The sequence below is a fragment of the Opisthocomus hoazin genome, chromosome 3 (assembly GCF_030867145.1).
Source record: "Opisthocomus hoazin isolate bOpiHoa1 chromosome 3, bOpiHoa1.hap1, whole genome shotgun sequence".
Classification (NCBI taxonomy): Eukaryota; Metazoa; Chordata; class Aves; order Opisthocomiformes; family Opisthocomidae; genus Opisthocomus; species Opisthocomus hoazin.
The window spans coordinates 98,047,173-98,070,792 of NC_134416.1; the positions used below are offsets into that span (position 1 = coordinate 98,047,173).

Consider the following 23,620-nt stretch of genomic DNA (forward strand, 5'->3'; position numbering starts at 1 on the left):
ATTAGCCACTTCTTCAGTTGCACTGAGTTGTGATTCTCTTGTGGGTTAAGAAATTCTCTGAGATATAGTTCATCCCCCACCCCAGACAGCTGGGGGTTTTGCAAATGAGCACATGAAAGCAGAATTCTCGCTCTCTGGATTACCTCCTTTGCTAGAGAAAATAATTAATTTTAACTGGCAAATGGTTTAATTTAAATACTTAGAAAACTTCCTGTGTGCTTGGTATGTTGGCACTAGTGAATAACTGAGGTATGTAAAATGGAAAGAACTTACATAACAGAGTTTCATAGGCCTGTGGGGAGACCCGAATTTGCTCAATCCTGCTCTGCTGCGTGAACATCTTAAGTTTTTACCTTGCAAATAGGGATGAAAACCTAAGAAGTGTATCAGACCACTCATCTCTTGGCACCTTCTAGATCTGTTTGTTAGAAACTTTTCCCACTGTCATTTCTTAGGACATTTTTCACTCTTAAATTACAATTTTCAGCTATCACTTTTGCATCTTGCCTTCTGGGTTACATTCTTGGAAATGAATGACTTCATCACCCGTATCAGGTGGGTCCTAATTCTTTTCCTTCCCATTCCTGGGTCACCTCACTGCTGCCACTGTCAATGTTGAGTAATAATGAGTTTTCCTGCAGTCACTTCACCACTCACTGTAAACAGCTTCTATTTGCATCCATGTGACACTTTAAGGACTTTCTATTCTAATCTGTTGTTGCACACAAACAAAAGAATAAAAAAAATGGGGCTGTCTGAATAAAGTTCTTTTTCATCATGATGGCATGGCTGATTCCTCCAAAATAATACTGATGAAGTATTGTCCACATCCCTGCTGTACTTTCTAAATTTTATTTTTCTTTATTGAAGACACAAAAAAGCTGAATCACTTAAAATCTCAAACTTCTTTTAAACTATGTTGCAGCTACTGAGACGAGTATCTCTGGGATGATCTTCCATGCTGCCTCTCTCATTTGCAGATTCCTTGCCAGAATACTGGTTAAGACGAATTCTCTGGCTGAGTGCTGGTTTTACTGGATGGGTGCAGACCACCTGCTGTTTATACCTGAATCTTCATTACCATCTATGTAAGCTTCATTTTTGACACTGCGATCAGACAGTTGCTTGCTTGAGAAGCTCTGGAAATATTTATCAAATAATGCTGTGGCACTGAAGTCCTTGCAGAAGAGGCAGTCCTGGTCCCCCAGGTCATTCACTCCTACAGAACCTGATGTAAAAGTTGATGTGTGAACCAGTTTGTGTCTAGGCCTGGAAGTGACAGAGTACATGCGTGCTTTCTGAATCTTCTTTTCTCCTTGCTTAGGCTTGTACCAAACATGTTTCACACTACCCTGGTATGCAGGTGGAATCTCGTATGTTGAAAGATAAGATTTTGATGACCTCCTGCTTTTTTTACTTTTGGCCTCAGAACTGTTACTTGCAGGGCAATGGCAAACATTTGTGCGCAGCCTTTGGGAAGCTTTTCCTGGTTCTGACTGAAATTCCAATGGCGTCTGTGCCTCAGTTTGTATGGAGAGCTTGTATGGAGCAGCCTATCTCCTTTTCTGCTGTTAATTCATTCCAAACCTACAATGACTCCGAATTTGTAGATATTGAGGACTCCAGCGGTGCAACCTGGTAGCTAGCCTTAGGTGTTCAAATGAGCTCTCCTGCAGTATTTGAAAGGTATTGCAACACCAAGGTTAATGATGGCCTGATGACCTACCAGACTCTTATTTTTGCTGCATTGTCCAGAGCTGATATAGTTTTTTAGATAAAATTATTTTAAAATTTGCTTTAAACTCCTTAATACGCATGAAATATCAACCTGTTTGGGTAAGCCATGAAGTGATTTAAATTAGAAGGGTCCAGTTTAAAAAAAGTAAGTTCTTTACTCTGTGTTTTTCTGTCTCTCGCTACGTTGCATGAACCCTACCAACCCTACTTTTCTTCCACTTTTCAGCTAGCTTGTATCTATAGTCAGCTCTGTGTTTGAAAACTTGAGAACTGACGGTGGTTTCACTTCCTGCACGGTTTCTGTTGTCCCAGGCTGGCGAGCGGTATGCACGCCTGCTCTGCTGGCGCCGCGTTGTGAAACTTTCCTCTTGCAGAAGCTGTGCCCCAGGGAGTGGGAAAGAGATGTTGTAATGCCGGGAGGGGGAAAAAAAAACAACCTCATCTCTGAAATGGTCGCTTCTCGTAACCTGAGCGGTCGTCTTCTCCTCTGAAAAAGATTAAACCTGGGCTTTGTTTGTATTCTTTTTTTACTTATTTTTTTAATAGAAAACTGTTGACTAAAGACACTTGCTGAAGAAGTAACTGGATACATGCTACCTGTGCTGCACGTTTCCCAGACAGGAAAAAAATTACCCTGACATTAACTGAATGTCTCTGCAAGCCTTAGCAATCCTGCACCGACAGAAAGATGGGGTCTGGAAAAACAGTTCTCTGCAGTATTTACTTGAGCTTTCCTTCTCTCCACACAAACCAAAATTAGTAATGTCAGTGTAGACATTGGGTAGTTATGCCACACATGGATTTATGAGCTTGCATAAACATCTTGTTATTAAAACTTTAAATATTTACACTGAGATTCTGCTGCCTTCTGGACTCCAGTGAGATTATTTCTGAGCACTGAAGTTGTGTTTTCTCAATCTGAGAATATTGTGGGGTTGACTTTTGAACATAAAGCTGCTTCGGTGCTTTTCTAATCAATGGTTACAGATTAATTTACACTGTAGCAGGGCTTCAGTGTTGCTTAATCCTGTTGTAGTTCTAGCAAAGACTGACCATTTGAGAAAGATGAGGTAGCTTTGAAAAAAAAGAAATTTTAAATAGGACATTGAAGCAAAGTTAAGTAGAGCTCAGGGTGCTGACTCTTACTAGTATCTCCATGTTTGGATTCTGCAATGATGGGGCATATTTCCATGTAGTGCCCTTGGGAAATCAAGGCTCGTGCGGAGTGTTCCTCTTGAGGACCCAGTATAAGTCCCGCTAAGTGAGACTCCTTTTGGTGGATTTGAATTGGGGCATTAAAGCAGAAATCATTATAGTAGGTTAAACTTTAAACTCTTTTCTGTTTAGCTGTATATACGTATAACAAAATATGCCCTTGGCTTGCCAAACATTATCCAGTTGGCAGTCGCATGGCAAACAACATGCTGAAGATTACAAGACTCTGCTTTAAACACTTTCTGTGCTTGATGCAATATTTCCCTTTTAATTATGTTGGGAACTGGCACTGTTAAATGGAGGTAAATAATTTCCCTGAAAATTTGCAGATTTTCTGAGTAGAAGTATTTCTTCAAAATTGTAATGAGGTAGAAATGGTGAGTGGTGGGAGGTAAGAAACAACCGAGTATACCTGATAGAAGGGCTGGCTTATAAATGACTGGGTCATATGAATACGGTGGGACCTGGAAGAGCTGCAGACTGCCAGACATCACTCATTGAGTAATGCAGTGACAGCTCTCTTTTTAGCAAAACAGCAATAGCCCCCAGTCGGTGTAAAGAGGGGAATCATGGGATGAGGCAGTTTCTGCCAGGGAAGCAAATTACGGCTCCAGTTGTCTGCAGTGGGTCTTTTGATTCTAAGATTTTTAGCATAATTTTAATTCATTAGAAGAACAAGTTAACCCTAATTTTTTCCTGTTTTAGAAGTTTGGAGGGAGGTATAAGACGGATGAAGTAATGACTTTGGAATTTTGCAGTGAACATGGATGCTGGCTCTCTGTTGCTGTAGCTACATCATCCATCTCAACATACAGTAGCTATGGGAACAGAGCTATTGGACTTTGCAAAAGGAATGCAAACATTTCACTGCTGGCTTGCCATTTGTTAAAGTCCTTTTCTCAGAAGTCTTGACATAATTTCCATTCGGGTCTTAGTTCGTTCAAGCCTAAAACTCTACCGTGGCCAGCCTCTTCCTCCTACAGTCAGTCTCAAGGCAAACAGGTCTCTTTTCTCCATATTCTTACAAGTCTTTGTGTCAGATTCTACTTTGTTGACATAGTTTTCTTGAGGTTTCTTCCCCCTTGACTGAGCAAGGACACTGAATAAAACATAGCTGTAGACAACAGAGGAAAACGAATGGGCACTGAACAGCCTCTCTAGCACCACAAATAGCTTCACTGCTTAGGGCACACTTGTAGTTGGGCAGCTTAGTCACAGAATCCCAACTGCTCTGTTTATCCTGGATCTCAGGGAATATGGTGGTGGTAAGCAATTTAAAAATGCTTGATAGAATAGCTTATGAAAATAAAAATTAACAATAAGCTTACTGTGTTTCAAAAAATGTAGCAATCAGCTGCAAGGAATAAGGGGCATTAAGCAGCTGATCCAAGGAGAAGCTTTGTAAACAAGGGGTGCTCATACTCAGTAGAACCTATATATGTGTATTTACACATATATATTTATATGTATACAAATTTTTTAAAATAATGTAATTTAAATATCGATACAAATAAAAGTTGTAACTGTTTAGTGCTTCTTTCTGTACAGCATCCTGGCATATGCTGCAAAATTCCTGTTCTTTCCTGGCTGGAGAAGTAGGTGTGTATATATTAGGCTGCTTTACCTGAGCTCTATTAAACGTTGGTGGCCTTTAGGGAGGAACAGAAGTGCCATAAATATTGCTCGTTCAGAAAACTACAGGAAAAGAAACAGGGCAGTTGAAATAAGATACTTATGTTGATGAAATTAATGTTCACATCATGACTCTGTCAAAACTTGGCTTAATACATTACAAGCAATTTACCACAGAGAAATGGTGTATTCAAGATAAAGACAGCCACAGTGTCCTGGTTTCTGAGAGCAGAAGTTGAGTTGAGTTTGAATCTTAAGAACTTGATCCAGGCTTATAATTTTTGGCTTCAAATGAAACCGGTAACATCCTACTTCCTAGGAGATGAACTAAAATAAATCATCCATGAAGCCAGATTCTGTTTCTTGCTTCTATCTATTCTACTGCAAGTAAGATTTCTTATTAAAATCACCATGGATACATGATCCTTATAATCCTGTGAGTCTTTTCCTGATTGTCTGCTCAGCTACAGAAAGTTAACTAGTGCTGTGCCTAAACTTGGAAAAATTGTTTTGTGGGTAAAAACAAGATGAATATCTTCAAATCTTCAGGTGAGGAAAGGAAAAAGCAATTTCTTTGTGCTTGCTTATGAGATCTGTTTCTCTGCCAGAGACTGAATAACAAGCTGGCACGAAGGTGGAAGAAGATATTTGGATTGGTGCCATTGTTTCTTATGCTTACAGGGTTGGGTGGGGGGGGTCTTACCTGTGAGCTACAAAATTGCTGCACGGTTTTGCCCTTTTCCACCTATTCCTCTGCCCCTCAGAGCAGTGTGTGGAAGAGCAATAGCTGTACTGCTTCAAATTGAATTTAATTGCACAGTTCATTTGTGGAAACACGTCTGTTTTTATACCCAGGCAGTGTCCCAGGTCCTCTCCTGTTGTGGGAAGAGGGAAGGCTGTCTTGCACATGTTGTACACATGTGCTAAAGGACAGATTAGGCTGTGGGAGAACCAAAGTTCAAAGTGTTTGTCAAAATAGAGCTCTTTTATTCCTGGTCACCCTGAATTAAGCGGAGCGGGAACTTGAAACTGAATCTCGTGTGTCACAACATGCTGCCTTCTCAGACCCCTTAGCGGTGACTGGAGAAATGAGCTGCTGCCCCTCTCCCAAGCTCCCAAATCAAAGCAGCTCACTTTTGAATCAGCCGTGGGCATTTTGACCCAATTCCACCATGGCAGATGCATGTGACAGTGCTTCCCATCTATTCCAGTGGGAGCTGGGGTGTGTGCTCTGTGCTGCATGGTGTTTTGCAGTAGCAGAGAAATAAAATACGGTGTGGGAAGTTGCTCAGGCATCTTTGGAAAGATTGGAGCAGCAGTTCAGAAGCAGTTGCCCTGACAAAGAGCTATTTTGCAGAGGAGAGGCCTGTGCATACTTCAGCAACAACAAAAAAAAGCACCTTTATTCAACATCCAGTATGATTGTTATGGACCAGTTGGTTATTACTGGTAAATTGGTAAAATCAATGCTCTGGTTTGTATCAGCATGTCCCTGCCGTGAAAATACGAATGTGTAGTCTCTGCTCTGCTGCCCTGTTGCTTATAGACATGAATGCACGTCTCTTAAACTAGGTGATGCACAGTACGCTGGGCAACTCAGTCGTCGTTGAGAGCATCTCCTGGGCTGTCCACAGCCAGGCTGCTGGGCAGGCAGTGATCAGAAAGGAAGGGCAAGAATTGAGGATCCTGGTGTAAGTAACCGGAGCTGTATTTTGTACATCAACATACTGCTGTCATGACCTTCTACTGGTATGGGCTGTCAGTAAAAGGTAGCACAAGGGACTTACGCTGTGTGTGTCCTTTCTGGGTTCCTCCTTAGCAGCCCAGATGTGGTGCCATTATGTGCTGCTCAGTGGAAGAGGCTGCATTAAAAATGACTTCTGTTACTGTTTAATGTACTGCAGCAAATGCTGCGTACATCTGTAAATCAAGACATTTGTTCTTCATTTTTAGCAATGGCCTTTCCCTGAACTCATTTAATGAGACTGGGTTGTAAGATGTTTGTATGTTATCCAGCTGGACTGGGTACGCAATCCTTGAACTCTGACTCTTACTATGTTCTCATTTTAAAGTGTCCTGTGTCAATAGACAGTGGCAGCTATACTCTTAAGGCAGCCTTTTTTCACATAATACTGCTCTAATGTTGTAAGCAGTGTAATAGACAAGAAAATGCCTACGACTGGGAGAATTTGGGAACTTCTTTGTTAGTGAAGTCACCGACATCTGTGTTTCATAAAAGTGAAGGGGCACTGTAACTGAAGGGGGAGGCTAGTTTTGAAAGGTAGTTTATGAACCAAAATGTAACATACAGCAGAAGGTGGTGGTGAAGAGCGGAAGACTATGATTTATTATCCCTCTTTGTCACAGAAAACATGCCCAGAATTCAGTTCCAGCATTTATGCAGGTTATGTAGCTGTAGCAATACAAATAGTTATATAAGTAGTTATAGAAGTGTAGATTAATGCCTCTAATTTCAGATAGCTGTTAAAATAAAAATTGAAAAAAAAAATATGTTGCTGAGTAACCAAACTATTTTCTGTCTGCTCTAGATTAAACTCAAGGTGAGAATTTTTTCAAGCCGTTTAACAATTTTTGTGCCCCTGCTCTTCTGAATGTTGTGGCAAATGTAGATTGCTCAGATTCCTAGGTCAGCTATGCATCTCAACCCAACTACACCGGATAGCAGTTTTCCAAGAATGAGTTAAGCATATTGGTTTCTTCTGTACACTTTGATGTTAAATTTCATTCGATGTCTCTCTGTGCCCAGTCTTGTGCATTCAGACTGTGCCACTGCCGCAGTGACACCGGGCACTTTGGGCAAGCCAGGCTTGTGTCCAAACAGACGCCGAGCTCCAGTGCTGGAGTTGCTGCTACTGGTCTGAGAGATCTTTTGTTGTTTGGTATTTTGCTGTTTTGTTGCTAGCGCTGCACCTTTCTTATCTAGGCCAGGAGAACATCTTACACCTGTGTACAACACGTGGTATAATGGGACATTATCTGACTTACAGCTGTGGATGGGAAGGACTTTTTATTTTCAAGGGTCCCATGGAAAAGGAGGTGAAAGCTGGTCTGGGGTGACATATTCTTACTCCTTTCGAACCAGAGAAGGACAGATTTCCTATATCTCCTTTTATCTGGTTTTCTGTCGTCTCTTCTTTCCCTCTCCTCCCCTCCCTCAAAGTGTAAATCTCCTCTGTGTGTTTTCATCTAGAAAGTGCAGCTTCTTTCGTGGGGTCTTTTGTTTCATGTCGGTGCAGAGGAAGCAGGAAGGTGATGCTAATTGCTGCCAGCAAAAGGAGAAGGGGACAATTCCCATGCTAAATGTGCACAGGACAGATTGGAGCTGAGGTGATGTGTCACGGTAACAGAGAGCTAACCAGCAACACGGACCATACTGATGCTGTACATAAGTTGCTTTGGTTTCTTGCTTAGAACACAGGGCATCTTGCCTTCTGAGTATGATGGCCACACTGCCCTCCGTGCTAGAATAATGTACTGGATATTCCTTCAGTGAGCAACACAGTAAAAACATGGAGGAAAGACAGTGGGAGGGACGTGACCTGCCATGTTACAGTATCCGCTGTAGAAGCAGATAAGAGACATCCTTTCTTCAGAAATGTCCTAAAGGGAAAAGGTCGCCCTTTCGTCCTTTTCCCTTCTCTTGCAAACTATGTTGGACATAAAAGCAGTTTCAGTCTTTAACTTTTACATAGAATGACCCCAGAAATAATCAGCGGCATCCTAAAATGACTGCTGTTCCTGGAGGCTGCAAGGACGTCTATTTGTCAGATACTTACACAACATTTGAATAATCAGAAAAGCGTAAGGACCAATTTAGTAACCTTTTCGTGGCATTGCTTGTTACACATTTGCTGTTAGACCATTCTCAGTATAGACAATGGTAGCAGGTAACTTCATTTTCTGAATTACTGAATTCCTTGCACTTCAGTAGCTCGTGTTCTGGCTACTGGTCTAAGTTTAAATCTGTGTTTAGCTTTCCCCAGTACCTTCAACTCTCAGATTCTACACATGAGCTTTTCTTGGCAACTGTGCTTGTAATGTCCAAATTGGTTCCCTAATTCCTTAATATTTTCAAGATCTTAAACACTGCTGTAGAAAAGAGTTAAAGCATAGCCTAGAATGAAAGAACCATTTAACACTTTTTATGTCTCTTTTCCACTGAATTTAGTGGCAGATGTAGATTGTTCAGGTTCCTAGGTCAGCTAGACGCCATTACCCAATGATACCAAATAGTTATTTACAGCTGAGATGCAAAATCCTGTAGCTTCTTGGGAACAAAAATGGTGGGATTGCTTGCAATTTTTTTCTTTTTGCATTGAAAGTAGAGAACTTTACATCTTGGAAGGATTTGGGTAGACAGGAATAGTAATCCCCATGAACCTGCTGTACCAAGTTTATGCTAGTATCTGATCAGAGAGTGAGTCTTCTTAGTGCTATAGAAGCCCCCCAGCAATGTCACACTCTCAGAACAAAAGTACAGCTTGCAAGCATCCATACAATAATTGTATGGAAGTGTCTTCACCTAGATAGCGATGTTTCAGGCTGTGACTTGTTGTTCAGCCCTGTAAATCTGCACCTATAAATCCGCAAAGCACCCTGGAGTATTGATGGTCTCTCAAATCTTAGCAACATCAGCAGTGGAGCATGGAGACTTCCTGAGCTACAGGATTGCTGATCTTTCCAGGTGGGGTGTTAAATGGAAAATAAATAGCTCTGTGAAGCATTTCCGTTGTCTGTGGATAGCCATCGATTGAAAATGGGCACAGATGGATGAGCTCGATGAAGTCCCCACATCTGAATGGGAACATAGAGTGACATTTACTCTTTTTTCTTTTTTTTATTTTATTTTTTTTTCCTCTGTGCCTTTCCAGTACCAAATAAGAAGGGAAAAGAACATTCTTTTCTCAGATCTCTTTACCTCTTTACAGTCCCCAGACTTTGTTTCCTGTTAAATTTAGTTGCAGTCATGGTCTAATGTCTCTCTTTTTAACAGAAGAATGTGTACGTGCACAAAGTTGCTCTCCTGTTGCTCCCTTCTCCTGTCTGTTTATTAACAGAACAATCAACTACTTGATAATGTCACATGAGGAAAGATGGGGCTTTATATTTTCTTAGATGTTAGTCCGAGGTAGAATTACAGAGTGCTAACGGAAAGTCAGGCTTTTAATGTCATCCTGCTGTAGTCAAATATTTAATTAATTGTTGCATTTCTTTGCAGCTGAGTACTAAGTGTTTTGTTCCACATGCTTAATCACACGTGCTGAATCTTCACAAGCCCAGTGGTGCACTCTGCTCCGCAGCATCGTGCTGAGGTGCTAGTCAAGGGGAGGCTGTAAATCTCAGCAATTTACAGTGGGGAAATGGCATTGTACCTTGCAAATGTAAAGAATATGCTTTCAATAACCTTCTAAACAGTGTTTTAAAGTCATTAAAGCGCTCTGAAGAGGGTGACGTGAGCTCAGTTGAGAAGAGAGTTAATCGTTCTCAATCAGTATAGGCAGGTGGCTGTGTACAATGGTAATACTTCTTTTCTCTGGCTATTAGTGTGCAGATATTGATATTCATCCAGGTTTACCATTGGTACTAATGTTTTCCAGCTGCTGCTTGCCGGTACGAGCATATTTCTGTAACTGGAGATTGTATGTGAGTAACTTTAGATGTCATATGGTTGGGCTGCATATGAAACACATGATTTTCAAAAAAAATTGTTGAATGTGGGTTTCAGCAAAGCAACTGTCTTCAGGGCCTCTGGTTTAGTATTCTTTGATCCAGTTTCTAACTTCATTTGTAGGGCTAGCAAACAGTGCTGGAGTCTTTCTGTCTCCCTTTCTCTTTTTTGTTGAAAGAGAATTGTGCTGGCAAATGCTAGAGATGTGATCAAAGATCCCAGCTAAATTTCAATCTCCTAAATAGAAAAAGTAGTATTTTAATACTAATTTGAAAGTACTGAATTATAGAATGTCGTTGCAGGTTAACTTTTGTTTAGCACCTCTAAGCATTACTTTGTAGTTCTTAAGAGAAACTGCAAAATTATTCTTAATGATGGTAGCATTTTATAAAGAGTGAGTTCTTGCTTTGCTCTGTTATCTATAGTTACCTTTGAGGGAAAGATCATAAAGAAAAACTCTCAAGAGCACCTAAGTGAATTTTGAAAAGATAACTCATGGAAATAGAATTTGGAACTTAATAAAAAGTGAGGAAACTCTCATCTCTTCAGCAATACTGAAATTACCCATTGATTTGTATCTGAATTACGTGGTGTAGCAGATAGCATCACCTCATTACTCCGAACAGGTTTTAGAACTGCTTTTGTTTCAATCTAGCCTGATAACAAATAGTTCTGTGCCAGCTGTTAAAAACAGGAATGAGACAGGGAGAAAGGTGGACAAAAATGTCCAGGCAAAACAGTCGAAATGGCCTATCAGGCAGCCAATTTCAAATTCCCATGTTTTCACTTATGAATTAATTCTATGCTATAAATAACATAAATAAAATCAAATGATTGTTATAGTGCTCTGGCTGGAAAACCACTTAGAGCATCAAAAAAATCAGTTAAGTACAAATAAGCAAAGGAATTTATGTCAAAACATGCTGGAAGCTCAGTAGATGGAGAGCTAATAGCATTGATCATCTTGCAGTGATGCACTGTAGCTATTTTGTAGGCAACAAAAATGTTCTTGACTTTTTAATTTTAAAATTATTTTAATTTTTGAGGACAATTTTGGATTCTCCATGTAGGTTTGAAATGGAAAAACTGTTGGGGGTGCCTTCGTTCTCTGCCTTTACTGATTTTGACAGACTCCCATCTGCCCTCCTGACATAGCAGTTACCAGAGACTCAGTTCTCTTCTTTCCCGTCCACAATCCCTCTGTCTTCCCTGCAGCCTTGTTGTACAGTCCTTTATCGGGTTTATGTCAAATAGTGCTAGACTCCTGAACATGTAAGGTTAACTCATCAGAACAAAGCATGCTAAGGAGAAACAGAAATTTTAAGAAAAATTGAAAGAACTCTTGTGTTTCTTGAACTTATCTGAATACCTGGCTAACAGGTATGACTGACTGAAATAAATTGACATTCATTTTTTTAAATGAAGGTTTCAGATACCTTTCTGTCCTTGCAAGCATGCAGTGTTCCCAGCCTTAAGCATTTAAAATGAATGATGTTGTAAGAAACCACGAGACAAAAAAATGCCTTCTGGGTTTAGAAGTCTCTCAGGACTTTTCTTGATAGAATGAGGATTAGAAATGAAAGCTTAGATTATTTTTGTAATAAATACTAGAGCTGATAGTTCAAAAAAATTCCAAATACACTGCAGTTGTGATAAAATTGTGAGCTGACAACTTACAAATATTAGAGTTCATAGAAACTGAGTTCATTTGAAACTGAGTATTGTATGGTTATGATCCTGTATCATTTAGCCACTTTAACCTCACTTCTTTCTCAGGCTAGGATCTTTTAAGATTTTTTGGCACACATAATATTTTTCTTGGCTGGCCTCTGATTAATATGGTAATGAAAATAGTTTTCTTTTAGTTCAAAAGAAAAAAAAGCCTCTCAATCTTTTTTTTTCTTCCTTTATAAGTTATTTGAACTTTTTACATGGAAATTATGCTTATTTTTTATATTAATTCCAAAACTTTTTTTGCTTTTAAGATAAATTTAGTTTCCAGCCAGTAACTACAAAATAGGTTGTGAATCTACTCAACAGACACTGATATGAGATTTTTTTCAAAAGTCTCGTGTCTGTATAATTGTCACGATGTAACCTGCATGGAAGCAGAAGTCTCTGCAACAACATGTGGATGCCCTTCATCTACTCATAGTAAAAAAAAAAATTACATCAAAATGTGTATAAAATAAATTACATCAAAGCCAATGGATACAAAGTTAGAGGTTCACAAATTCAGTCTGTGACTTCAAGCTCGTAGCGCAGTCCTTTGTAGCTACTTGCCCGTCGGTGTGGGTACTAAGAACTGAGACCTACGCGGCTATTCTTCATTCCCCTGATATTATTTATGTGGCCAAATTTGTGCTGCTGATCTTCTTTTACTTACCAAGGTTTTTGAAACTCCAGAATATGGACTGGTTTGAACAGACAGTGTAAAAATGCTGCTACTGAGGGGAATTCGACTAAACTTGTCACCCTTCAAATCCTAATTCCTGCCATTCCTTGCAGATGATCCTTTCACATCCTGCTCTATTGAGCATCATGTCCAGCAGTGCAGTGTTGCTACATCTGGATGATAGTCAATCACACATTAAAGGAAGATACTTATAATTTTCATGACTTTCTATGACTGTAACAATGTAGTCGCTATAGCTCAGATCTGTAGGTCAGAAAGGCAGCTTCTGCAGGATGTGACAAATATAACTCAGAATTTTCAAACTTGCATAATCTTTAAAAAGGTCTTGGAAAGTTAGTGAACCAGTTTAGAGCTTCCTCTTGCATCTGTTCAAATTTGAATAATTACTCCTAAAAGGGCTGCTCTTTTAACAAAGACAGACATACGTCTAATTATTAAACATAGAATAAACAGCATTGACCATGCTGCATCAGTCCAACACCTGAAAACCTAATGAAAGCAGGTTAAAAGGGGTTTACTAGAGTTTTTGAGCATTCACAATGTTCTGTTTAAGCAAATTACTTTGTTTTCTTACATCTGTCTTTAATAAAGCACTAAGATGGCTGCCAAGCAGCAGCTTCATCTTCACCCGGCTGGATACACCTGAGCTTTCTTAGCTTGAGAAAAAAATCCTCCTCATCAAGTGAACCGAAACTGAGTGGAATGTGCGTATTTGGAACCATAAGTCAAAATGTCAATGTACAGATGTTCTCAGCCCAGAGGCAGAAATGCAAAGGAGCTTGGTTACAGAAGGAGCTTTCAGCAATACCTGAAAATTTTCAGAGGAGCTTTGCAGCTCCATATTACAATATTAGCACAGTACTGCAAAATCTAGATGAGTGACTTGCTCATGATGCTATTCTAGCACGTGTGATACAATGGCAAGCTTCAGGGACAGTAATTCAGTATAGTGCCAATGTGCAGAAAAACAGCCTTCTCTAACAGAGATTTGGGGTGAAGAAGTGATACAGAACAAGCTTGCTTTTTAAAACAAGTGAAAATATTTCCAACCATTTATAGCACCTGTTGGCATCAGGCAGAGCTTTTCTGAGAATGAAAAGTGAGATTACGCCATTTTGCAAATGGAGAAGTTGGCCTGCAAAAGAGGGGGCCTTCCACGCAACAGCAACTGGAAGAGACTGAGTAGGTTTTGGGCTCGTACCTCCTCTGACCCCAGGCTGCTGTGGGTCCCTGAAAACAGGCGGAGAGAGATCTAGTCATGATTTTATACTACATTACAGTTTTATTGCAGTAATACGTGTCTGAATTTGGGCTTCAGAATCGATCTCGTCTGTCATTTTTACCATGGTACCCTTTGTACTGTGTAGGACAGCTACCAGAAGCTTAAACCAAGGGACGTTGTCTCGCTGCTCTAGGATGGCACATTTCACCTTGAGAAGATGACTCCTGCTCCACATGAGCGTGTGATGATTTTAAGGATATGAAGCTGGTTCTTTAGACTTGCGGAAAGATGTAGAGCTGGGACAGGCTTCACACATGAAGCTAAGTGTGAATGGCAGGGTATGACAAAATGTAATGGTGTGATGGTAGCTTTGCATTATTTATCTAAGTTGTCCTGAATAAAGAGAATAATTTCTTTCAGTATTTGATGTCTGTGTTTCAATGAAGTGGCTCATGTCAGATTTTGTCAGAAGTGCGTGACATGAGAGAAGTTTATGGTCAGTGGCAACTAGCATAAAAGGACCCCTCTTTTTAGCCAGATATTCACATAGAATAAACTTCAAAAAGAAACCTGTTTTAAATCATTCCGTTGGTCAGACATTGGAACAGGCTGCCCAAGGAGGTGCTGGAGTCCCCATCCCTGGAGGTGTTTAAAAAACGTGTAGATGTGGCACTTCAGGATATGGTTTATTAGGCACGGTGGTGTTGGGCGGATGGTTGGACTCGATGATCTTAGAGGTCTTTCCCAACCTATGATTCTATGATTCTATGATTCTATGATCCTAAAAGCTAATACTTAAATAGGAGACTTGCCCTGTTATAGCGAAGAATTGCTGAGCTGAAAGTAGACAGTGAAATTGGCCATTTATGGAACAATTTGTTCTGTTTTATGTATAAATCATAGAATAAGCTTAACTGTGGTATTGCTTACCAGTTACCTGTGATTAAAAATAGAAGAAATACAAGAGACTAAGAGATTATGGTAGGTAAGAGACTTAAATGAAGATTTGGGGTTGCAAATACCCTTAAAATAGTTACATACTTCTTGAGACATATTTCTTGATACTGGCTCACTTAGCATTTTCTGAAATAGCATGAGGCCTTTGAAAGTAATATTTCCAAATATGGATATGAGAGTTTTGTGGACTTGAATCATATTTAGACCTAGCCCCCTTGTTTGGGATGTGTCAATTTAGTGCTCAACTTGTGCATGTGGAGGGATTACCCACAAAACTGCAGTGAGCAGAACCGTGTATATGATTTCAGCAGAGCTGAATGCCTCTTGGCTTGTGACAGCCGACATCTTAACGTTTATGAAGCGCAGCTCCCTCTCCCCCCCCTCCAAGGAAATGAATTGCCAAACTCTGGGAGCCAGCGCTGAGGCAGCAGGGCTGAGGCACTCACTCAGTTCCCATTCCTCAACAAGATCTCGTAGGGGAATGGGAACGCAGAGGGTCCGTCCCACCAGCTAACCTGCTAGTCCAGGAAGGAAAAAAAAAATCAAACTGAAGTGCTGCTCACTCTGACCGTTGCTACCTCACCAGCCAGGAAAACTGATTATGAAGAAATGTCTGGAAAAGCCAGTTATTGTCAGGAGTCTTGGCAGCTGTATTCTGTTAATGACATTAAAATGAATTGATAGCCTCTGTCTCCTTTTAAAACGTGGATGTTGTGGGGCATGGATGGAGTCCACGTGTGTGCTAATATCGGGGATGGCAAAATGGGACCCCAGTGCCGGTTTGAAACATGGGCTGCTGTTGAAATATATTAGTGATGAAAGAGCTAACAGAAATTTTCTAGTGGTATTTTTCTTTTTATTTATGGCTCTGTCTTGAAAAATGAAACCCGATTTTCCATACTTCTCAAGTCTCCATTACTTTGACAGACTTCTCTCATTTTAATGCTGAAATAGCTTAGTTATACTTTATATTGATGTCTGCCTGCTTTCTTTGGTCAGAATAAATAATTTTTCAAATAGCCATAGACCAAAAGCTCTTTAAACTGAAGGATTAACGCTAAGAGGTCTCTATAAATAGCTTTCTGTACAGCATGTGGGCCTTGGAAATTAAGCTCTCTTCGGTTATATGGTCCGAGTTGACCAAAGTTGCAAATTGGCATACATTCAGCCTTGATGGAGGGCTACATCAAGAGTAATATAATCTAAGGCAATTGATACGCATTCTGAACTGCAGAAATTGAATTTTGGCCATATTAGGTATTAATTACATTCGTTGACACAAAGTGCAAGTCAGTGTTTAGGTGAGGGGGAGGGAAAGGGACTGCATCCAACTCCACAGCTATCGCTGCAAAGTTATTTTTCTTTGGCTTTCATCTGGTGAGTTTAAATTTAATAGTTCTACAACGGACAGATTTCCTACTGATACTTAAATGGAAAAGAAAAACGAGCTATTTGATCACCTTTCCTGACTTCTAGTTTTCATTTCATTCATTCTGCGTTGTTTGCTCTTTTCATTTTTGGATAGCTTCTAGCTTGGAATGGTTCTGTCTGAGTGATAATTAAATTATATTTCTGCTTTGCTTGGTTTGAACATAAATCTCTTAGTGCAATTCATGGTTTGCACTAGCTGCTGTCTTTAAATCTTGCCAAATGCACTTGTTAGCCTCCAGTCTTACGTAACTTTCCCTCTAGCAGAGCTGATCAGCCAGCCCAATACAGCCCGCACCAAAACCAAGGAGAAGAAAAGAGAAAGTACAATCAGCGAAGAAGATGTCAAAAAGAAACTTGGGCAATCAATCTAGATCTGGGAATCTTGAAGCCAGGGTGACGTATCTACCAGTTTACCACACGACATGGTACAGCTTATGGCCTGGTGAAGATCCTACTTTGGATTTATTAGAAATACTTTACGTTTTCAAAGTGGATTTCTCAGAGCAAACCATTATCATGCTGAGACACAACACAAAACTCTCTAATAGAGATTTTTTTTTATTCTGCATCTGCTAGCTTGCACCACTGAAACCAAAAAGCAAACTCTGCCTCTTTCCTCTCCACCATCTGGGGCACTCTCTGAATTTGTATACTGATTACCAAAACGTATGGTATGAAGGAGTATAACAGACTCCACATGACATTTGTTGATGCATACCTACGCTCCGTCGTCTGGGTCACGAAATACACCTCTAATTTCTCAAGTTTTGGAGGATATTACCAGTCTTCATAAAACATTGCCTAAGACAGCTGTTCGATGTGACCAGGTGAATGATCTGCTCAGCCTGGTGGCAGAGCTGAAGAAGGAAGTAGAGAGGTTGAGGAGCATCCAGGAGTGTGAGAGAGAGATCGACTGGTGGAGCCGCACCCTGCCCTCCCTGAGGCCGAGGCAGCAGGAGGCGGCTCCACGAGAAGCAGAGGACCCCCTACCCTCTTGCCACCAAGCAGAAAGAGGGGACCTAGGAGACAGAGGGGAATGGAAACGGGTCCCTGTTTGAGGCAGCAGGCGAATCCCCTCCTGGCCTCCCTCACCTCCCCAGTTGCCCTCAAGCAACAGATACAGGGCTCTGGAATGTGAGGGCCAGGCAAATGAAGAGGTGGGTGAAGGTCCATCCAGGGGGTTGCCTAGGACGAGTTGGTCAGCCCCATGTATTATGACTGCCCCTGTGAAGACAAAAAGGAGGGTAATTGTCATAGGCGATTCCCTTCTGAAGGGAATAGAGGGCCTGATATGCTGACCAGACCCATCCCACAGGGAAGTCTGCAGCCTCCCTGGGGCCTGGGTTGGGGAAGTTGCTGGGAAGCTCCCGGGTCTGGTGCAGCCCTCTGATTATTACCCGCTGTTGGTAATGCAGGTTGGCAGTGATGAGATCATGGAGAGAAGTCCCAAGGCCATCAAAAGAGACTTCAGGGCACTGGGGCGACTGGTTGAAGGATGAGGGGCACAGGTGGTGTTTACTTCAATCCCATCAGTGGCAGGGAAGAACACTGAAAGGGACAGGAAAACTCACCTGATGAACAGGTGGCTCAGAGACTGGTGCCATCGGTTGAATTTTGGCTTCTTTGATCACGGGGAGGTTTACACGGCACCGGGCCTGCTGGCAACAGATGGATTCCAGCTGTCTCAAAGGGGAGAAAGTATTCTTGCCCATGAGCTGGTGGGGCTCATCAAGAGGGCTTTAAACTGGGTTCAAAGGGGGAAGGGGACATAACCCAGCTCACTAGAGATGGGCCCAGGTGTGGCATGCTGGGGTTGGGGGCGAGATTGACAGCCCAGCTCAAGTGCATCTGCACCAATGCACGTAGCATGGGCAATAAACAGGAGAAGCTGGAAGCCATTGTACAGCAGGACAGCTATGACTTGGTCGCCATCACAGAAACATGGTGGGAGGACCTTCATGACTGGAGTGCTGAGATGGATGCCTATAAACTCTTCAGAGAAGTACTGGTGGGAGATGTGGTGGTTGGAGGCTGTCTTGGGTGTAGTGACCATGAAATGATAGAGTTCTCGATTTTTGGTGAAACAAAGAAAGGGGTCAACAAAACCACCACCATGGACTTTCGGAGGGCAGACTTTGGCTGGTTCAGGACGCTGGTTGAGAGGGTCCCTTGGGAGAGAGTGCTGAAGGGCAAAAGGGTCCAGGCAGGCTGGACATTCTTCAAGGAGGAAGTCTTGAAGGCACAGGAGCAGGCTGTCCCCATGTGCCGCAAGACGAACCGGCAGGGAAGGCGACTGGCCTGGCTGAACAGGGAGCTCTTGCTGGGACTAAAGGAAAAAAAGGAGGGTCGACCACCTATGGAAGAAAGGGCAGGCAACTCAAGAGGAGTACAGGGATCTCGTTAGGTCATGCAGAGAGGAAATCAGAAAGGCAAAAGCCCAGCTAGAACTCAGGCTGGCCACTGTTGTAAGGGACAACAAAAAATGTTTTTACAAATACATCAACAACAAAAAGAGGGCCAATGAGAATCTCCATCCCTTATTGGATGCGAGGGGGAATGATGCCAACATGGATGAGGAAAAGGCTGAGGTCCTTAAAGCCTGCTTTGTCTCACTCTTTAATAGTCAGACTGGTTATTCTCAGGGTAGTCAGCACCCAGTGCTGGAAGATAGGGAAGGAGTGTGGAACAAACCTCCCATAATCCAGGAGGAAGCAGTTAATGACCTGCTATGCCACCTGGACACTTACAAGTCTGTGGGGCCAGATGGGATCCGCCCAAGAGTGCTGAGGGCACTGGTGGAGGAGCTGGCCAAGCCACTCTCCATCATCTATCAGCAGTCCTGGCTAACAGGGGAGGTCCCAGATGACTGGAGGGTTGCCAGTGTAACACCCATCTACAAGAAGGGCCAGAAGGAGGATCCTGGGAACTGCAGGCCTGACCTCGGTGCTGGGGAACATTATCAAGCAATTCATCCTGAGTGCGCTCACTGGGCATGTGAAGAACAACCAGGGCATTAGGCCCAGCCAGCATGGGTTCATGCAAGGCAGGTCCTGCTTGACCAGCCTGATCTCCTTCTACGACCAGGTGACCTGCGTAGTGGATGAAGGAAAGGCTGTGGATGTCATCTACCTGTAGTAAGGCCTTTGACACTGTTGCCCACTGCATCCTCCTGGAGAAACTAGCTGCCCATGGTTTGGATGGGTGTACTCTCTGCTGCATGAGGAACTGGCTGAATAGCTGAGTGCAGAGAGTGGTAGTGAATGGAGTTAAATCCAGCTGGCGGCCGGTCACAAGCGGTGTTCCCCAGGGCTCAGTTTTGGGTCCAGCCTTGTTTAACATCTTTATCAATGATCTGGATGAGCGGATTGAGTGCTCCCTCAGTAAGTTCACAGATGACACCAAGCTGGGCAGGAGTGTCGATCTGCTGGAGGGTCGGAAGGCTCTGCAGAGGGATCCGGACAGACTGGATCGATGGGCTGAGGCCAAATGTGTGAGGTTCAAGGCAAAATGCTGGGTCCTGCACTTGGGTCACAACAACCCCATGCAACACTACAGGCTTGGGGAGGAGTGGCTGGAAAGCTGCATGGAGGAAAAGGATCTTGGAGTGCTGGTCGGCAGCTGGCTGAACAGGAGCCAGCAGTGTGTCCAGGTGGCCAAGAAGGCCAAGGGCATCCTGGCTTGTATCAGGAATAGTGTGGCCAGCAGGAGTAGGGAGGTGATCATGCCCCTACACTTGGCACTGGTGAGGCTGGACCTCGAGTACTGTGTTCAGTTTTGTGCCCCTCACTACAAGAAAGACTTGAGGTGCTGGAGCATGTCCAGAGAAGGGCAACAAGGTTGGTGAGGGGTCTAGAGAACAAGTGTTAGGAGGAGCGACTGAAGGAACTGGGGCTGGTTAGTCTGGAACAGGGGAGGCTGAGAGGAGACCTTATTGCTCTCTACAGCTACCTGAAAGGAGGTTGTAGTGAGGCAGGTGTTGGTCTTTTCTCGCAGGTAACTAGTGACAGGACAAGAGGCAATGGCCTCACGTTGAGTTGGGGGAGGTTTAGATTGGATATTAGGAAAAATTTCTTTACTGAAAGAGTGGTCAGGCATTGGAGCAGGCTGCACAGGGAGGTGGTTGAGTCACCATCCGTGGAGGTGTTCAAAAAATGTGCAGAGGTGGCACTTCAGGACATGGTTTATTAGGAATTGGGTGGATGGTTGGACTTGATCTTAGAGGTCTTTTCCAACCTATGATTCTATGATTCTATGATTTTGAACAGCCATTAGAGGAGTGTGAGTGAACAGTGGTGAAGAAGGTGGAGAGTGATACTTGTAAGACACAAACAGAAATCAGATGCTTAATTCTCTTTGCTTGACAGTGATTGCTGTGTACTGGTTCCATGTTATTTTGATAATCCTCCCCCAGTGACTAAAGTGAGACCGGTAAGCCTGGCAGTTTCAATGTAATCCTTTGTTTAAAAAATGGAAAGGGGGACATAAAAAAAGTCAAAATCCAGTTTAAACATGCATTCTAAATAAGATCAAAAATGAAATTCTGGAACATCAGAATTTCTTTTGTGTTAAATGTATGCTGTTTTAAAAAATCACAGATTGTGCTAGTGTGAGAACCAGGAAGTGAGAGTGACCCAAGTGACAAACTTAATATAATAGACCAAGCTGCAGTCTGGTAGAAGATGTAAATGGCACAAATGAGTGTCCAGGAGCATGAATGTAAAAAGTTTTCCAAGATGTTGAGCATTTAGGCTTTCTTTTATCTCATTTATTTCGAGCATTTTTTTACTACGTGACATTATTACAACAGAGCTGTGAGAAGCTGAGAGCTGATAAGGTGCTGATACTGATACTGTGGTCACGAGGAGAAGGTTTTTCTTAGCAACATGAGAAATACTTGTCATTCAGCCCAAAGTCTTGCAGGGTTTAATTACAGATAGTTTCGATGTTACGCAAAACGTGACTTGACTTGTATGCATTGACTTCAGTACAGAATTATTCGTTTAAAATGAAACTTTGTACACAAGACTAATAGTCAAAAGATGTTATTCCAAGGAGAAATGCAGGAGCTCCTCAGGAAGTTGGTGTAAAGTACCCTGTGAGTGCTGCCGAGGTGGTAAGTAGGTTTTTTGTTGACTGCTTGAAGGACCTTAAATTTCGCCAGAGGCACAAGGTGGAATACTGACCTAAAGACAGAAGTGTACTCATCTTTCTAAAGCAATGTTAAACTTACAGGTATTTTCAAAGTAATGCTTGAATTACTAATTTAACTGTGATTAGCAGTTGTGTATTAACTGGAGGATGAAATTGGCCTAATTCCATGATTCTTGCATATACCTTATTTTCTGAGGAATGCTGTTGAGGTCTTCAGGGCTGAGGTTATCGGGAAGGTGGGCACATCACCAGTAACTGAAGCAGCTGCATGTTCTGTGATGGAGATTTGGGAGAAAAGAGCTGTGGGTGTTTTATTTTTGTTTAAATCAATTAACCTCTTCCAATATCTAAACCTGAAGCTGTGGTACGTCCTGGCTCATCAAGTGGATCTACAATGATTTCCTTTCGAAGAAAAACAGAGAAAAGCTATTGCTGCAGCTTAATATAGTGCTGGAACAGATAAAAGCAGATAGAGAATGTGTTAACTAGATCCTAAATCTGAAAATACTTTAGTATTTAGGTAATGAAATAAAGGGGTCAACAATAAATCCTTCATTTGAACTGGTAATCTTTTGTTTTGCTGAGTAAACGAGATTCTGCGTATTTTGGAAGGAAGCACTTGCAATGTTCTCATGAACACCACGGCACGCACCACAGCGGAGCGTGCTGCCTCGGGTGGACGGCAGCTGTTCTTGCTTCCCTCCTGTTTGCTTTCTTTCTGTGGTGCAACTGTGGAGTCGTGTGCTGCAGACAGAAATGGTGTGCTGCAGTCCACGTAGCTTGTATTTGAGAAAGCAACACAAAACTGAGATTCAGATTTGGTTCGTAATTATAAACGTGTCTTCACTGCCCATAGTGAGGGTGTCACGCAAACAGAAGAATACAGTCTAAGGATTCTAGGTCTTCGATCCTATTCTAGGATTCTGGGGTTGCCGTGATCCATCACAGGTCTGAGATGTCTGTGAAGAGTCCTGTTCCTAGCTATAGGGTGTTTCCTTACAGCCGGGGAGTACGTTCAGTGCTTTTCCAGTGGGCCGCACTGTGAGCAGCCTGGAGATGGGAAAGAAAAATGCCAAAGAATTTAGCAATCACTTTGGAGAATCCATTTTCAAAGTAAAACTTCTAAGATTTCAAAATTAATGTATCCATTTCTTGTAGCATACTGTAATTTATAGGCTAAGGACTGTCTCAAGTTGGATTGAGACCAATTTGACCAGTTAAATGGGCATTAAAGTAATACAGATTTTTGAAGTGTGGAATATTAAACAAATAGAGTATAAATGTAGATCCCCATAAATAATTGTCTCCAGTGGCAGTTCACTAGTTAAATGCCATAAAGCCTTTTTTAAAAAGTGACCGTGGGTCTCCATGTCCTTGTTGAGTTTGCTATTTATGCAAACATTAATCGAGAATCTTTACTATTGATGAAAACATGTAAATGAGGATCATATCGATTGTGTAGTAATTTTTTTTTGTTTTGTCTAGAATGCATGAATTGAAAATCTTTTTCTGTGCCTCATACTGTGTGTTTAGTATAAGGCTGCAAGTTCTTTGTTCAGGATGAGGCTAGAGAAATGCAAACTATAGGTGTTAAGCTTAAAAAAATTCCCTTTCCCAGTGTGCAGTCCCTCTGGGAATGAGGTCTTCCCACATCTGCTTTTCACTAGGATTGTAGTGTGGAGGAGGCTAATGTTTTCGTTACTTATCAACATCAGACTGTTACGTTTTTAGAATCACTCTTTTTGGAGCACCCAAAATAGTTCAGGGGTCTGCCAGCCAAGCGTGTTTGTGATATTGAGATCCATGGTAGAGATAGCACTGGAGGGACCAAATTTGAGCGAAATGTGAGTTAGAAGGAAATTGTCCCATTATCTAGGCTTTTATCATCTTGCATGTTTTTGTAATTAGACATGGTGGTGATGTCTCAAGTATTTGAAGGAGGCAAAATGTTGCTGGCCATAATTGGAATAATATGTGTGGAATCTCGCCTCTCCCTCAGCTGAACATGTTCCTGGGACCTGAACAGTTTGAAAGATGTGGGTAATAGGCACCTCTGAAATTTGCATCATTTCCTGTTTAGGAACTCAATACTAGGATGCAGATTAGAAGGCTTTGACTAGTGTAAAATATTTATCAAACTGCTTCCTGGGGAGTCATGCACAAACCCTGA

At 41.9% G+C, this 23,620-nt stretch overlaps 1 protein-coding gene across 3 annotated transcripts in view; it reads left to right on the forward strand.

Annotated features, from left to right (window-relative positions):
• Positions 1 to 23,620, forward strand: part of BASP1 (brain abundant membrane attached signal protein 1) — a 57,466-nt gene that overhangs the window by 22,655 nt on the left and 11,191 nt on the right. The window contains exon 1 of one of the 3 annotated variants that reach the window (XM_075417124.1): positions 21,262 to 21,412. The exons of the other annotated variants lie outside the window; for them this stretch is intronic. The gene's annotated coding sequence lies outside the window, so the exon portion shown is untranslated. Of the gene's footprint in view, positions 1 to 21,261; positions 21,413 to 23,620 lie in introns of those variants that run through there. 3 annotated transcript variants of the gene reach the window in all.